General features: G+C 37.5%; 1 protein-coding gene across 5 annotated transcripts in view; it reads left to right on the top strand.

The window, feature by feature from the left end:
• The window catches only part of LOC117977803 (histidine-rich glycoprotein-like), a 139,207-nt gene that overhangs the window by 103,971 nt on the left and 18,901 nt on the right, over positions 1 to 16,335 (top strand). For 2 of the 5 annotated variants that reach the window (XM_063603450.1, XM_063603453.1), the window contains one exon: positions 15,376 to 16,268. The exons of the other annotated variants lie outside the window; for them this stretch is intronic. The gene's annotated coding sequence lies outside the window, so the exon portion shown is untranslated. The remainder of the gene's footprint in view (positions 1 to 15,375; positions 16,269 to 16,335) is intronic. 5 annotated transcript variants of the gene reach the window in all.

Here is a 16,335-nt window from a genome sequence, read left to right as displayed (position 1 = left end):
AAGTGGATATTTGGAGCGACTTGAGGCCTATTGTGGAAAAGGAAATATCTTCACATAAAAACTACACAGAATCATTTTGTGAAACTTCTCTGTGATGTGTACATTCATCTCATAGGATTGAAACCATCTTTTGATTGAGCAGTTTAGAAACTCGCTTTTTTCAGAATCTGCAAGTGGATATTTGGAGAGCTTTGAGGCCTATTGTGGAAAAGGAAATAAATGCACATAAAAACTACACAGAAGCATTCTGAGAAACTTCTTTGTGATGTGTGCATTCCACTCAGATAGTTGAACCTATCTTTTGATTGAGCTGTTTCTGAATGTCTCTTTTTGTAGAATCTGCAAGTGGATGTTTGGAGGCCTTTGTGACCTATGGTGGAAAAGAAAATATCTCCAAATAAAAACTACACAGAAGCATTCTGGGAAACTTCTTTGTGATGTGTGTATTCATCTCACAGGGTTGAACCAATCTTATGATTGAACAGTTTTGAAACAATCTTTTTGTAGAATCTGCAGGTGCATATTTGGAGTGCTTTGAGGCCTACCATGGAAAAGCAAATATCTTCACATAAAAACTACACAGAAGCATTTTGAGAAACTTCTTTGTGATGTGTGCATTCACATCACAGAGTTGAACCTTTCTTTTGATTGAGCAGTTTTGAAACACTCTTTCTGTAGGATCTGCAAGTGGATATTTGGAGCTTTTGAGGCCAAATATTGAAAAGGAAATATCTTCACATAAAAACTACACAGAAGCATTCTCAGAAACTTCTTTGTCATGCGTGCATTCATCTCACAGAGTTGAATCTTTCTTTTGATTGAGCAGTTTTGAAATGCTCTTTTTGTAGAATCTGCAAGTGGATATTTGGAGCGCTTTGAGGCCTACTGTGGAAAACCAAATATCTTCACATTAAAACTACACAGAACCATTCTGAGAAACTACTCTGTGAGGTGTGCATTCATTTTACAGAGTCTAACCTATCTTTTGATTAAGCATATTTGAATCTCTGTTTTTGCAGAATCTGCATGAGGATATTTGGAGGGATTTGAAGCCCTCTGTGGAAAAGAGTATATCTTCACATAAAAACTACACAGAAGCAGTCTAAGAAACTTCTCTGTGAGGTGTGCATTCAACTCACGGAGTCGAACCTATGTTTTGATTGAGCAGTTTTGAATCTCTCTTTTTTCAGAATCTGCAAGTGGATATTTGGAGCGCTTTGGGCCTACTGTGGAAAATCAAATCTCTTCACATAAAAACTACACAGAAACATTCTGAGAAACTTCTTTGTGAGGTGTGCATTCAACTCACAGAGTCCAACATATATTTTGATTGAGCAGTTTTGAATCTCTGTTTTTGCAAAATCTACAGTTGGGTATTTGGAGAGCTTGGAGGCCTGTTGTGGAAAAGGGTATATCTTCACATAAAAATTACACAAAAGCATTCTGAGAAACATCTTTGTGATGCGTGCATTCAAATCACAGAATTGAACCTATCTTTTGATTGAGCAGTTTTCCATATCTCCTTTTGTAGTATCTGTATGTGTATATTTGGAGCCCTTTGCACCCTGTGGTGGAAAAGGAAATATCTTCAAATAAAAACTACAGAGAAGCATTCAGAGAAACTTCTTTGTGATGAGTCCATTCATCACACAGAGTTGAAACTTTCTTTTGATTGAGCAGTTTTGAAAAACTCTTTTTGTAGAAACTGGAAGTGGAAACTTGGAGGGCTTTGAGGCCTATTGTGGAAAACGAAATTTCTTCAAATAAAAACTAGACAGAAGCATTCTGAGAAACTGCTTTGTGATGTGTGCATTTATCTCACAGGGTTGAACATATGATTGAGCAGTTTTGAAACTCTCTTTTTGTAGAATGTGCATGTGGATATTTGGAGTGCTTTGAGGCCTACTGTGGAAAAGCATATATCTTAATATAAAAACTACACAGAAGCATTTTAAGAAACTTCTTTGCGATGTGGGCATTCATCTCACAAGGTTGAACCTTTCGTTTGATTGAGCAGTTTTGAAACACTCTTTCTGTAATTTCTGCAAGTGGATATTTGGAGCTTCTGAGGCTTATTGTGGAAAAGGAGGTATCTTCAGATTAAAACTACACATAAGAATTCTCAGAAACTTTTTTGTGATGCGTGCATTCATCTCACAGAGTTGAAAATATCTTTCCATTGAGCAGTTTTGAAACACTCTTTTTGTAGAATCTGCAAGTGGATATTTGGAGTGCTTTGAGGCCAAGTGTGGAAAAGCAAATATCTGCACATAAAAACTACACAAAAGCATTCTGAGAAACTACTTTGTGATGTGTGCGTTCACCTCACGAACTTGAACCTTTCTTCTGATTGTGCAGTTTTGAAACACTCTTTTTATAGAATCTGCAAGTGGATATTTGGAGCGATTTTAGGCCTATTGTTGAAAAGGAAATAAATGCACATAAAAACGGCACAGAAGCATTCTGAGAAACTTCTTTGTGATGTGTGCATTCCACTCAGATAGTTGAACCTATCTTTTGATTGAGCTGTTTTTGAATGTCTCTTTTTGTAGAATCTGCAAGTGGATGTTTGGAGCCCTTTGCGGCCTATGGTCGAAAAGGAAATATCTTCTAATAAAAACTACACAGAAGCATTCTGAGAAACTTCTATGTGATGTGTGCATTCATCTCACAGGGTTGAAACTATCTTATGATTGAGAAGTTTTGAAACACTCTTTTTGTAGAATCTGCAAGTGGATATTTGGAGTGCTTTGGGGCCTATGGTTGAAAAGGAAATATCTTCATATAAAACCCACACAGAAGCATCTGAGAAACTTCTTTGTTATGTGTGCATTCAACTCACAGAGTTGAATCTGTCTTTTGATTGAGCAGTTTTGAATATCTCTTTTTGCAAAATCTGCAGCTGTATATTTGGAGCGCTTTGAGGGCTACTGTGGAAAAGCAAATATCTTCACATAAAAACAACACAGAAGCATTCTTAGAAACTTCTTTGTGAGGTATGCATTCAACTCACAGAGTCGAACCTATGTTTTGATTGAGCATTTTCAATCTCTCTTTTTGCAGAATCTGCAACTGGATATTTGGGTACTTTTGAGGCCTATTGTGGAAAAGAAAATATCTTCACATATAATCTACACAGAAGCGTTCTGAGAGACTTATTTGTGATGTGTGCATTCAACTCAGAGTGTTGAACCTATCTTTTGATTGAGCAGTTTTGAATCTCTCTTTTCATAGAATCTGCAAATGGATATATGGAACCCTTAGCAGCGAAGGGTGGAAAAGGACATATCTTCAAATAAAAACTACACAGAACATTCTGAGAAACTTCTTTCTGATGTGTGCATTCATCTCACAGGGTTGAACCCATCTTACAATTGAGCAGTTTTGAAACACTCTTTTTTAGAATCTGCAAGTGGATATTTGGAGCACTTTTAGGCCTATTGTGGAAAAGGAAATATCTTTACAGAAAAAAACTACATAGAACCATTCTGAGAAACTACTTTGTGATGTGTGCCATCAACTCACCGAGTCGAACCTATCTTTTGATTGAGCAGTTTTTAAACTCTCTTTTTGTAGAATCTGCAAGTGGATATTTGGAGCCCTTTGTGCTCTATGGTGTAAAAGGAAATATCTTCAAATAAAAACTACACAGAAGCATTCAGAGAAACTTCTTTGTGATGAGTGCATTTATCAGAGAGAGTTGAAAACTTCCTTTGATTGAGCAGTTTTGAAACACCCTTTATGCAGAATCTGCAATTTATTATTGGGAGAGTTTTGGGGCCCATTGTGGAAAAGGAAATATCTTCACATGAAAACCACACAAAAGCATTCTGGGAAACTTCTTTGTTATGTGTGCATTCAACTCACAGATTTAAACTTATCTTTTGATTGAGCAGTTATGTATCTCTCTTTTGGAGAATCTGCAAGTGGATATTTGGAGTGCTTTGAAGCCTACTGTGGAAAAGTAACTATCTTCAAATAAAAACTACAGAGAAGCATTCTGAGAAACTTCTTTGTGAGGTATGCATTCAAATCGCAGAGTAGAAGCTATTTTTTGATTGAGCAGTTTTGAATCTCTCTTTTGGCAGACTCTACAAGTGGATATTCATAGAGCTTTGAGACGAATTGTGGAAAAGGAAATATCTTCACATAAAAACTATACAAAAGCGTTCTGGGAAACTTCTTTGTGATGTGTGCATTCAACTCACAGAGTTGAACCGATATTCTGATTGAGCAGTTTTGAATCTCTCTTTTTATATAATCTGCAAGTGAATATTTGGAGCCCTTTGCAGTCTATGGTGGAAAAGGAAATATCTTCAAATAAAAACTACAGTGAAGCATTCTGAGAAACTTCTTTGTGATGTGTGCATTCATCTTGCTGGGTTATACCTATCTTATGATTGAGCAGTTTTGAAACACTCTTTTTGTAGAATCTGCAAGTCGATATTTGGAGCGCCTTGAGGCCTATTGTGGAAAAGGAAATATCTTCACATAAAAACTGCACAGAAGCATTGTGAGAAACTTCTTTGTGATGTGTGCATTCATCTCACAGAGTTGAAACTTTCTTTTGATTGAGCAGTTTTGAAACACTCTGTTGGTAGAATCTTCATGTGGATATTTGGAGCGATTTGAGGCCTACTGTGGAAAAGGAAGTATCTTCACTTAAAAACTACACAGAAGCATTCTGAGAAACTCCTTCATGATTTGTGCATTCAAATCACAGAATGTAACCTATCTAATGATTGAGCAGTTTTGAATCTCTCTTTTTGCAGAATATGTAACTGGATATTTTGAGAGCTTTGTGGCCAATTGAGGAAAAGGAAATATCTTCACATAAAAACTACACAGAAGCATTCTGAGAGACTTCTTTGTGATGTGTGCTTTAAACTCATAGTGTTGAACCTATCTTTTCATTGAGCAGTATTGAATCTCTCTTTTTGTAGAATCTGCAAGTGGATATATGGAGCCCTTTGTCGCCTATGGTGGAAAAGGAAATATCTTCAAATAAAAAGTACACAGAAGCATTCTGAGAAACTTCTTTGTGATGTGTGCATTCATCTCACAGGGTTGAACCTATATTATGATTGAGCAGTTTTGAAACACTCTTTTTGTAGAATCTGCAAGTGGATATTTGGAGAGCTTTGAGGCCTGTTGCGGAAAAGGGTATATCTTCACATAAGTACTACACAGAAGCATTCTGTGAAATTTCTTGTTATGTGTGCATTCAACTCACAGAGTTGAACCTGTCTTTTGATTCAGCAGTTTTGACTCTCTCTTTCTGTAGAATCTGCAAGTGGATATTTGGATCCTTTTGCACCCTATGGTGGAAAAGGAAATATCTTCAAAAAAAAAAAAAAAAACTACACAGAACCATTCTAGGGAAATTCTTTGTGATGAGTGCATTCATCACAAAGAGTTGAAACTTTCTATTGACTGAGTAGTTTTGAAACACTACTGGGTAGAATCTGGAAGTGTATATTTCAAGGGCTTTGCGGTCAATTTTGGAAAAGGAAATATCTTCAGATAAAACTACACAGAAGTATTCCGGTAAACTTCGTTGTTATGCGTGCATTCAACTCACAGATTTGAACCTATCTTTTGATAGAGCGGTTTTGAAACTCTCTTTTTGTAGCATTGGAGAGCTTTGTGGCCTGTGGTAGAAAATGAAATATGCTCACATAAAATCTAGAAAGATGCAATCTGAGAAACCTCTGAGTGATGTGTGCATTCATCTCACAGAGTTAACCTTTCTTTTGATTGAGCAGTTTTGAAACTCTCTTTTTGTAGAATCTGCAAGTGGACATTTAGAGCGCTTTGGGGCCTATTGTTGAAAAGGAAATATCTTCACATAAAATCTAGACAGAAGCAATCTGAGAAACTAGTTTGTGATGTGTGCATTCCTCTCACAGAGTTAAAACTTTCTTTTGAGTGAGCCGTTTTGAAACTGTCTTTTTGTAGAATCTGCAAGTGGATATTTGGAACGTTTTAAGGCCTGCGGTGGAAAAGGAAATATCTTCACATAAAAAGAAGACAGAAGCAATCTGAGAAACTTCTTTGTGATGTGTGCATTCGTCTCACAGAAATAAACTTTTCTTTTGATTGAGGAGTTTTGAAACTCTGTTTTTGTAGAATCCGCAAGTGGATATTTGGAGCGCTTTGAGGCGGATGGTGGAAAAGGAAATATCTTAACATAAAAACTAGACAGAAGAATTCTGAGAAACAACTTTGTGATGTGTGCATTCATTTCACATAGTTGAACCTTTCTTTCAATTGAGCAGTTTGGAAACACTCTTTTTGTAGAATCTGCCGGTGGACATTTGGAGAGTTTTGCGGACTATGGTAGAAAAGGAAATATCTTCACATAAAATCTAGACAGAAGCAATCTGAGAAACTTCTTTGAGATATGTGTATTCATCTCATGGAGTTAAACTTTTCTTTTGATATAGCAGTTTTGAAACTCTCTTTTGTAGCATCTACAAGTGGACATTTGGACCACTTTGAGTCCTATGTTGGAAAAGGAAATATCTTCACATAATGTCTAGACAGAAGCAATCTGAGAAACTCCTTTGTGATGTGTGCATTCATCTCACAGAGCTGAAGTTTTCTTTTGATGGAGCAGATTGGAATCTCTCTTTTTGTAGAATTTGCAAGTGGACATTTGGAGCACTTTGAGGCTTGCTGTGGAAAAGGAAATATCCTCACATAAAATGTAGACAGAAGAATTCTGAGAAACTTCTTTGTGATGCGGACCTTCTTCTCACAGAGTTGAACATTACTTTTGATTGAGCAATTTGGAGACACTCTTTTTGTAGAATCTGCAAATGGACATTTGGAGCGCTTTGGGGCCTATGGTAGAAAAGGAAACATCTTCACATAAATTATAGACAGAAGCAATCTGAGAAACTACTTTCTGATGTGTGCATTCATCTTACAGAGTTAAAATTTTCTTTTGAGTGAGCAGTTTTGAAACTGTCTTTTTGTAGAATCTGCAAGAGGATATTTGGAGTGGTTTGAGGCCTGCAGTGGAAACGGAAATATCTTCACATAAAAACTAGACAGAAGAATTCTGAGAAACTTCTTTGTGATGTGTGCGTTCATCACAGAGAGTTGATCCTTTCTTTAATTTGAGCAGTTTTAAAACTCTCTCTTTGTGATATGAAGATATTTCCTTTTCTATCATAGGCCGCAAAGCATTCCAAATGTCCACCTGCAGATTTTACAAAAAGAGTGTTTCCAAACTGCTCAATCAAAAGAAAGCTTCAACTCTGTGAGATGAATGTACACATCGCAAATAAGTTTCTCAGATTGTTTCTTTCTCGATTTTATGTGAAGATATTTCCTTTTCTACCATAGGCCACAAAGCGCTCCAAATATCCACTTGCAGATTCTACAAAAAGAGTTTTTCCAAACTGCTCAATCAATATAAAGGTTCAACTCTGGGAGATGAATGTACACATCACAAAAAAGTTTGTCAGAATTCTTCTGTCTAGTTTTTATGTGAAGATATTTCCTTTTCCAACATAGCCCTCAAAGCCCTCCAAATGTCCATTTGCAGATTCTACAAAAAGAGAGTTTCGAAACTACTCAATGACAACAAAGGTTTAACACTGTGAGATGAATGCACACGTCACAAAGAAGTTTCTCAGATTGCTTCTGTCTAGATTTTATGTGAAGATATTTCCTTTCCTACCATAGGCTGCTAAGTGCTCCAAATCTCCACTTGCAGATTCTACAAAAAGAGTGTTTCCTAACTGCTCAATCAAAAGAAATGTTCAACTCTGTGAGATGAGTGGACACATCACAAAGAAGTTTCTCAGATTGCTTCTTTCTAGATTTTAAGTGACGATATTTCCTTTTCTACCTTAGGCAGCAAAACGCTGCAAATGTCCACTTGTAGACACTGAAAAAATAGTGCTTCCAAACTGCTAAATCAAAAGAAAGTTTCAACTTTGTGAGATGCATGCAAACATCACAAAGAAGTTTCCCAGAATTCTTCTGTCTAGTTTTTATGTGAAGATATTTCCTTTTCCACTATACGTCTCAAGGAGTTGCAAATGTCCACTTGCAGATTCTACAAAAACAGAGTTTTGAAACTGCTCTATCAAAAGAAACGTTTAACTCTGTGAGATGAATGCACACATCACAAAGAAGTTTCCCAGATTTCTTCTGTCTAGATTTTATATGAAGATATTTCCTTTTCTACCATAAACCGCGAAGCACTCCAAATGTCCAGTTGCAGATTTTACAAAAAGAGTGTTTCCAAACTGTTCAATCAAAAGAAACGTTGAACTCTGTGGGATGAATGCACACATCACAGAGAAGTTTCTAAGAATTCTTCTGTCTAGTTTTTATGAGAAGATATTTCTTTTTCCACCATTGGCCTGAAAGTGCTCCAAATGTCCAATTGCAGATTCTATAAAAACAGAGTTTCAAAACTGTTCCCTCAAAAGAAAGGTTTAACTCTGTGAGATGAATGCACATATCACAAAGAAATTTCTCAGATTACTTATGTCTAGATTTTATGTGAAGATATTTCCTTTTCTACATTAGGGGGCAAAGAAATCCAAATGCCACTTGCAGAATCTACAAAAAGAATCTTTCCAAACTGGTTAATCAAAAGAAAGTTTCAACTCTGAGAGATGAATGCATTCATAACACAGAAGTTTCTCAGAATTCTTCTGTCAAGTTTTTATGTGAAGATATTTCCATTTCCACCGTAGGCCTCAAAGTGTTCCAGATGGCCAGTTGCAGATACTACAAAAAGAGAGTTTCAGAACTGCTCAATCAAAAGAAAGTTTTAACTGCGTGAGGTGAATGCACACATAACAAAGAAGTTTCTCAGTTTGCTTCTATCTAGATTTTATCTGAAGATATCTCCTTTTCTACCATAAACCACAAAGCGCTCCAAATGTCCACTTGCAGATTCTACAAAAAGAGAGTTTCAAAACCGCTCAATCAAAATTAAGGTTTAACTCTGTGAGATGAATGCACACATCACAAAGCTGTTTCTACGATTGCTTCTGTCTAGATTTTCTGTGAAGATATTTCCTTTTCTACCTTAGGCCACAAAGTACTCCAAATGTCCACTTGCAGATTCTACAAAAAGAGGATTTCCAAACTGCTCAATAAAAAGAAAGATTCAGCTCTGTGTGATGAACGCACACATCACAAAGAAATTTCTCAGAATTCTTCTCTCTAGTTTTTATGTGAAGATATTTACTTTCCCACTATAGGCCTCAAAACGCTCAAAATATACACTTGCAGATTCTACAAAAAGAGAGTTTCCAAACTCCTCAATCAAAAGAAAGATTTAACTCTGTGAGGTGAATGCACATTTCACAAATAAGTTTCTCAGATTACTTCTGTCTAGATTTTATGTGAAGATATTTCCTTTTCTACTATAGGCCCCAAAGCGCTCTGAATATCCACTTGCAGGTTCTACAAAAAGAGTGTTTCCAAACTGCTCAATGAAAAGAAAGATTCAACTCTGTGAGATGAACACACCTATCACAAAGAAGTTTCTCAGAATTCTTCTGTCTAGTTTTTACATGAAGATATTTCCTTTTCCACCACAGGCATTTAAGCACTCCAAATATCCACGTGAAGATACTACAAAAAGAGAGTTTCAAAACACCTCAATCAAAAGAAAGGTTTAACTCTGTGAGATGAATTCAGACCTCACAAAGAAGTTTCTCAGATTGCTTCTGTCTAGATTTTATGTGAAGTTATTTCCTTTTCTAACATAGGCCGCAAAGCGCTCCAAATGTCCACTTGAAGATAATGCTACAAAAAGAGGGTTTCAAAACTCTTCAATCAAAGGAAAGGTTTATCACTGTGAGATGAATGGACACATCACAAAGAAGATTCTCAGATTGCTTCTGTCTAGATTTTATGTGAAGATATTTCCTTTTATACCATAGGCCACAAAGTGCTCCAAATGTTCACTTGCAGATGCTACAAAAAGAGTATTTCCAAACTACTCAATCAAAAGAAATTTTCAATTTTGTGAGAAGAATGGACACGTCACAAAGAGGTTCCTCAGAATTCTTCCGTGTAGTTTTCTTGGAAGCGATTTCCTTTTCCAAGATAAGACACAAAGCGTTCAAAATGTCAATTTGCAGACTCTACAAAAAGAGAGTTTCAAAAGTGCTCAATCAAAGAAAAGTTTAATTCTGTGAGATGAATGCACACATCACAAAGAAGTTCCTCAGATTGCTTCTTTCTAGATTTTAAGTGAAGTTATTTCCTTTTGTACCATCGGCAGCAAATCGCTGCAAATGTCCACTTGTAGACACTGAAAAAATAGTGCTTTCAAACTGCTAAATCAAAAGAAAGTTTCAACTTTGTGAGATGAATGCACACATCACAGAGAAGTTTCCCAGAATTCTTCTGTCTAGTTTTTATGTGAAGATATTTCCTTTTCCACTATATGCCTCAAGGAGTTGCAAATGTCCACTTGCAGATTCTACAAAAACAGAGTTTCGAAACTGCTCTATCAAAAAAAACGTTTAACTCTGTGAGGTGAATGCACACATCACAAAGAAGTTTTCCAGATTTCTTCTGTCTAAATTGTATATGAAGATATTTCCTTTTCTACCATAAACTGTGAAGCGCTCCAAATGTCCAGTTGCAGATTTTACAAAAAGAATGTTTCCGTACTGCTCAATCAATAGAAAGGTTCCACTCTGTGAGATGAATGCACACATCACAAAGAAGTTTCTAAGAATTCTTCTGTCTAGTTTTTATGTGAAGCTATTTCATTTTCCACCATAGGCCTCAAAGCACTCCAAATGCCCACTAGGAGATTCTACAAAAAGAGAGTTTCAAAACTGCTCATTCAAAAGAAAGTTTTAACTCTGTGAGATGAATGCACACATCACAAAGAAGTTTCTCAGATTGCTTCTGTCTAGATTTTATGTGAAGATATTTCCTTTTCAACAATAGGCCGCAAAGCGCTCCAAATGTCCATTTGTAGATATGACAAAAAGAGTGTTTCCAAACTGCTCAATAAAAAGAAATGTTCAACTCTGTGAGATGAATGCACACATCACAAAGAAGTTTCTCAGAATACTTCTACCTAGTTTTTATGTGAAGATATTTCCCTTTCCACCACAGGCATCAAAGTGCTCCAAATGTCCACTAGCAGATTCTACAAAAGGAGACTTTTGAAACTCCTCAATCAAAAGTTTTAACTCTTTGAGATGAATGTGCACATCACAAAAAAGTTTCTCAGATTATTTCTGTCTGGATTTTATGTGAAGATATTTCCTTTTCTGCCATAGGAAAAAAAGCCCTCCAAATGTCCACTTGCAGATTCTGCAAAAAGAGTGTTTCCACACTGCTCAATAGAAAGAAAGGTTCAACTCTGTGAGATGAACGCACACATCACAAAGAAGTTTCTCAGAATTATTCTTTCTAGTTTTTATATGAAGATATTTCCTTTTCCACCGTAGGCCTCAGAGCACTCCAAATGTCAACTTGCAGATTCTACAAAAAGAGAGTTTCAAAACTGCTCAATCAAAAGAAACTTTTAACTCTGTGAGATGAATGCACACATCACAAAGAAGTTTCTCAGTTTGCTTCTGTCTTGATTTTATTTGAAGATATTTCTTTTTCTATTATAGGCCGCAAAGCGCTCCAAATGTCCACTTGCAGATTCTACAAAAAGAGTGTTTACAAACTGCTCAATAAAAAGAAATTTTCAACTCTGTGAGATGAATGGACACATCACAAACCAGTTTCTCAGAATTCTTCTGTCTAATTTTAATGTGAAGATAATTCCTTTCCCACTATAGGCCTAAAAACCCTCAAAATGTCCACTGGCAGATTCTACAAAAAGAGAGTTTCAAAACTCCTCAATCAAAAGAAAGTTTTAACTCTGTGGGATGAATGCACACGTCACAAAGAAGTTCCTCAGATTGCTTCTCTCTATATTTTATTTGAAGATATTTCCTTTTGTAACTTTGGCCGCAAAGCGCTCCAAATGTCCACTTGCAGATTCTGCAAAAGATTGTTGCCAAAATGCTCAATCAAAAGAAAGTTTCAACTCGGTGAGATGAACTCAGCCATCACAAACAAGTTTCTCATAATTCTTCTGTCTAGTTTTTATGTGAAGATATTTCCTTTCCCACCATAGGCCTCAAAGCACTCCAAATGTTCACTTGCAGATTCTACAAAAAGAGATTTTATAGACTGTTTAATCAAAAGAATGGTTTAACTCTGTGAGGTGAATGCACACATCACAAAGTAGTTTCTGAGATTGCTTCTGTCTAAATTTTATTTGAAGATATTTCCTTTTCTAACATAGGCCGCACAGCCCTCCAATATTCTACTTGCAGATTCTACAATAAGAGTATTTCCAAACTGCTCAATAAAAAGAAATGTTCAACTCTGTGAGATGAACTAACGAATCACAAAGAAAGGTGAAAACTAAGGACAATATTTTAAACAACAAAAAATATCAAGTATGCATTGTGATGGAGAGGGAAAGTCCTGGGTCCCAAGAGTATAACAGGCACTGAGCCTAGCATGGGGTCCAGGCATCTCTGGCATCGTGCCTTCCTAGGTCGTGGTTGTCCCTCCTTGTTGCTCCTGCTGTCTTCTTCAGTTACATCTGCTTCTCTGCATTTCCTCATTTTACAGTGTGTGGGATGCAGTCATCTCTGAACAGGAATAGGCAACTGTGCACCTGTTACACCGTGCTTGATGCTCTGCATTGATGTACACTGGGCCCAGGTTTCCCTGGTGGACTGCTTGGGCCGTTCTTGTCATCTGGCTCTGAAGTCTTTGTTCGCAGAGGTGCACTTGCCAGGTGGGGAAGCCAGAGTTCTGGGGTCCTCTGATGAGGCCACTCTCACCCTGCTTATCTTCCCTGACATACCTAACAGATGAAGTTCAGGTGAGCGATGCACCTCAGGCCACAGTGTGGACTGTTGTAACCAAGCGAGTTATAGAGGAACGCCACCCTTTGAGACAAATTAAGGAGTCCTTTATTAGCCAGCGACCGTGAGGCAGCTAACACTCAAAATTCTCTTGGCCCCGAGGAAGGGGCTGTTTTTTATTTTTTATTCCGTGGTCTAAACAGGGGAGGGGGGAGTTTATCGAAACAATTTTTACAGAGGCAGAGCTGGCAAATAGCTAAAAAATTAATTGGTTACAAAAGCAGTTACAAAACAAATAAACAGTTCCAGGTGCAGGGGCTTAAACTATCACAAAGAGAGAAATGCAGGGGTTTTGTGTGATATTCACTGAGTGTGTCCCCAGGAGCTGCTTGTGCGGCTTGCCTAAATATCTTATCAGTAAGTGCATTCCTGGACGTGCTTTGAGTCAATTTACACTAGTTATGGCCTTAAGGGAGGGAGGTAAAGGGGGCTGCACTTGAAGAAACTGAAATAGAGTCTGTCCGGCTCTCTCTCCGCTAGGAGAGAGTCACTCAGGTTAAAACAGGTAGGGTATCACAGGACCATGTACAATTCTTCAAACTCCAGCTTCAACTCTCTTTCTTATTGCTCTCTTAAGACAGTATATTTAGATGGGAGTAAATGAAAATAAAGTTATTAGGGGATAAGATTAAAATCGATCCCATTTGTAAAAAGGGAAATAGATTATTTGTGAACTGTAATACTTTTTTTTTAGTGAAGAATCACCTTAAAACTTGGAACCTGGATACAAGATAATTCCTTCATTCTGCAAACGTTTAGTAGCAAACTATATGCCAGGACTGTGCTAGGTACTAGGGATACTCTGTGTATCCCTAGTATATAGTATATATACTAGGTTGAATATATAGTATAAGATGCCTTGGAGTGTCAGATAGTTTCATATAAATGGCTCATGCAGTATATAGACAGTGTGGTAAAAAGAGACTACTGAGATGCACAAAGGACAGACAATAAAGCGTCCTTGAATGGTAGATAAACGTGTTTGGACTTTTCACTCAGGGCTGTTGAAGTTTTTGAAGCTCAGTTGTCTCAGAGTTTCGGTGTTTTCAAGCCCTGCTAAGCACTTTTTTCTAGCTGACGATTGGCCACCATTACTGATCATCTATTGGCTCTGTCTGATTCAGCAATCCCACCACTGAGTATTTATGCAAAGGAAAAGAAATCAATTTATCAGAAAGATAACTGTACTCGTGTATTTGCTGCAACACTATTCCCAGTAGCACAGACATAAAATCAAACTGAATGTCCATCAACAAATGATTGGAGAAAGAAAATGTAGAAAATATACACAATGAAATACTATTCAGGCATAAAAAACAGTAGAATCATAACTTTTGAAGACACATGGATGGAACTGGAGGCCACTGTTGTAAGTGAAGCAAGCCAGACACAGAGTAAACATCGTATTTTATCACTCATAAGCGGGTGCTAAAAGATGTGAGGGTATTGATGTAGAGAGTGGAATGATAATGGAGACTCTGCAGGGTGAGGGGATGGAAGGGGTGAATAGTGAGAAATTACTTAATGGGTACAATGTGCATTATTCTGGTGATGGATACCTAAAAGCCCTGACTTCACCACTATGCCATCCATGCTTACAGCAAAATTGCACTTGGAACCCATACATTTATACAAAAAAAGTCTTAGATCTCTCTCTCTTCTCTCATAAGCCTCAGAGCTCAATGATCCCCTTGGATCTCCTCAGCCTGCTGAGCTGTGATTTTCCTACCAAAGGTGATTTTTGGCAGAGACAAGGGAGTGTTTCAGGAAGATGTTCTCAGGCGCACGCTTCTAAAGAAACATTGGAGACTCTTCTACTGGCCTTTATCTAGTCACTGCTTTAAGCAAGGAATAAAACATCTGTTGCTAAAATTTGTAAAACTGTGTTTCCCACCCACCCTTCAGACCTGACAGAAGAGTTTTTAGGATTTTAAGGGAACAGCTTTTTCCTGACCCAAAAGGGCACAGTAGTGCAAAGGCCAATGTCACGTACGTACCTTTTCCCCATCTGTAAAATAACTTTCAGATACGATTCCCACACCTGGAATCAGTACAATGTTTTGACTGAGGTATTAGAAAAGCTTATGGGTTCATTATCATTTGAACATATGAGTAATCTAAAATTTAGGCAGAATTTTATTTGAAAGGATTATTTATGCAATTTCTGATTAAATGATTTATATTGCAGTTATTTCAAACAATAAAAATCAGGTCATTGTGTTTTAAGCTAGAAATATTTACAGTAACACATGGTCTTGATTATCTCACATGATGATTTGAAGATTAAAGCAAAATAATTTATCTTAGGGAATTCTGTGACAGTTTCTCTTTCTCTTTGCTTTAATAATGACTTCAAACTCTTGTACATGTATAGAGAACTCCTGACTAAAGATATTTTTTTGTCTATTGTGCTATGTTTCTGTAACTTTTTAAGATCTAGAGGAACATACAATTAGTCTCAGTTGGCCAACTAAATGTTATGGAGTCAGCTTCTGTGTTATGTGGTGAGCATTGAAGGAACGGTGGAGACAAGGCTGCTACCCTCGCGGAGTCTGCTGAGAAAACCTGATGGAGTGTGGCAGGGAACATTCTGGGAGCATCCCAGGATGCCAAAAGCGCACACGGATGGAACACCTGCCTTAGAACAGGGCAGGGTCAGACAAGGAGAGGTGTCAGGAAAAACAAGGAAAGTTTAAAATGCCGGAATAGAAACACACTTGAGAAATCCATGGGGAATGAAAAGAGAATGGCTGAGCAGCAGCAGATTGTCAAAAAGGAAATCAAGAAGGAGCAGCCAAAGGGGTTGATGGAGAACCAGGAGAAAGAAGATGACACTGAAGCCAAGGGAAGGAAAGTGTTTCAACATTTCTGGGAAAAAATGACATGCTCTGTCTTAACCTTGCTGTTTTATGAGTCATATAGCCACATTCCAGGTTCTGAGAAGTCCAGAACTAAGATGTTTCTTTTAATTTGCTTAACCCAACATTTGCCAGAATAATCTGGGCTCAGTGTGAGTGTGTGTGCATGTGTATGCCTGTGTGTTCTACTAATGTCTCACTGAGGCTAGTGCTGTACACAACATAATTTTTAAAACACTGGTTTTATCCATCTTTTTGTTCAGCTGCAGCAACATTTACAAAGGTCAACTTTGATCATGTGTCTTCATTACTAAAGGAAACAAAACAAACTAATGAATAAAGCCTACCTGGCAGTGGCTCCTCACTACCTGTACAACGGAGCCCACCTGGCTTGGCCTGGGTGCCCTGTGCTGACCTGGCCGTGCTGTCTTCTGCCTGCTGCTTTGCCTCCCCTTTCCTCCTGGAGAAGGTAGAGATGCTCTGAGCTTTGGCCCGTCTGAAACATGTGTCCTTCCCCTCAAGTGGCCCATGTTTTC

This window comes from Pan paniscus, chromosome 23 (assembly GCF_029289425.2).
Source record: "Pan paniscus chromosome 23, NHGRI_mPanPan1-v2.0_pri, whole genome shotgun sequence".
Lineage (NCBI taxonomy): Eukaryota > Metazoa > Chordata > Mammalia > Primates > Hominidae > Pan > Pan paniscus.
This window is presented reverse-complemented; position numbering and strand designations above follow the sequence as displayed.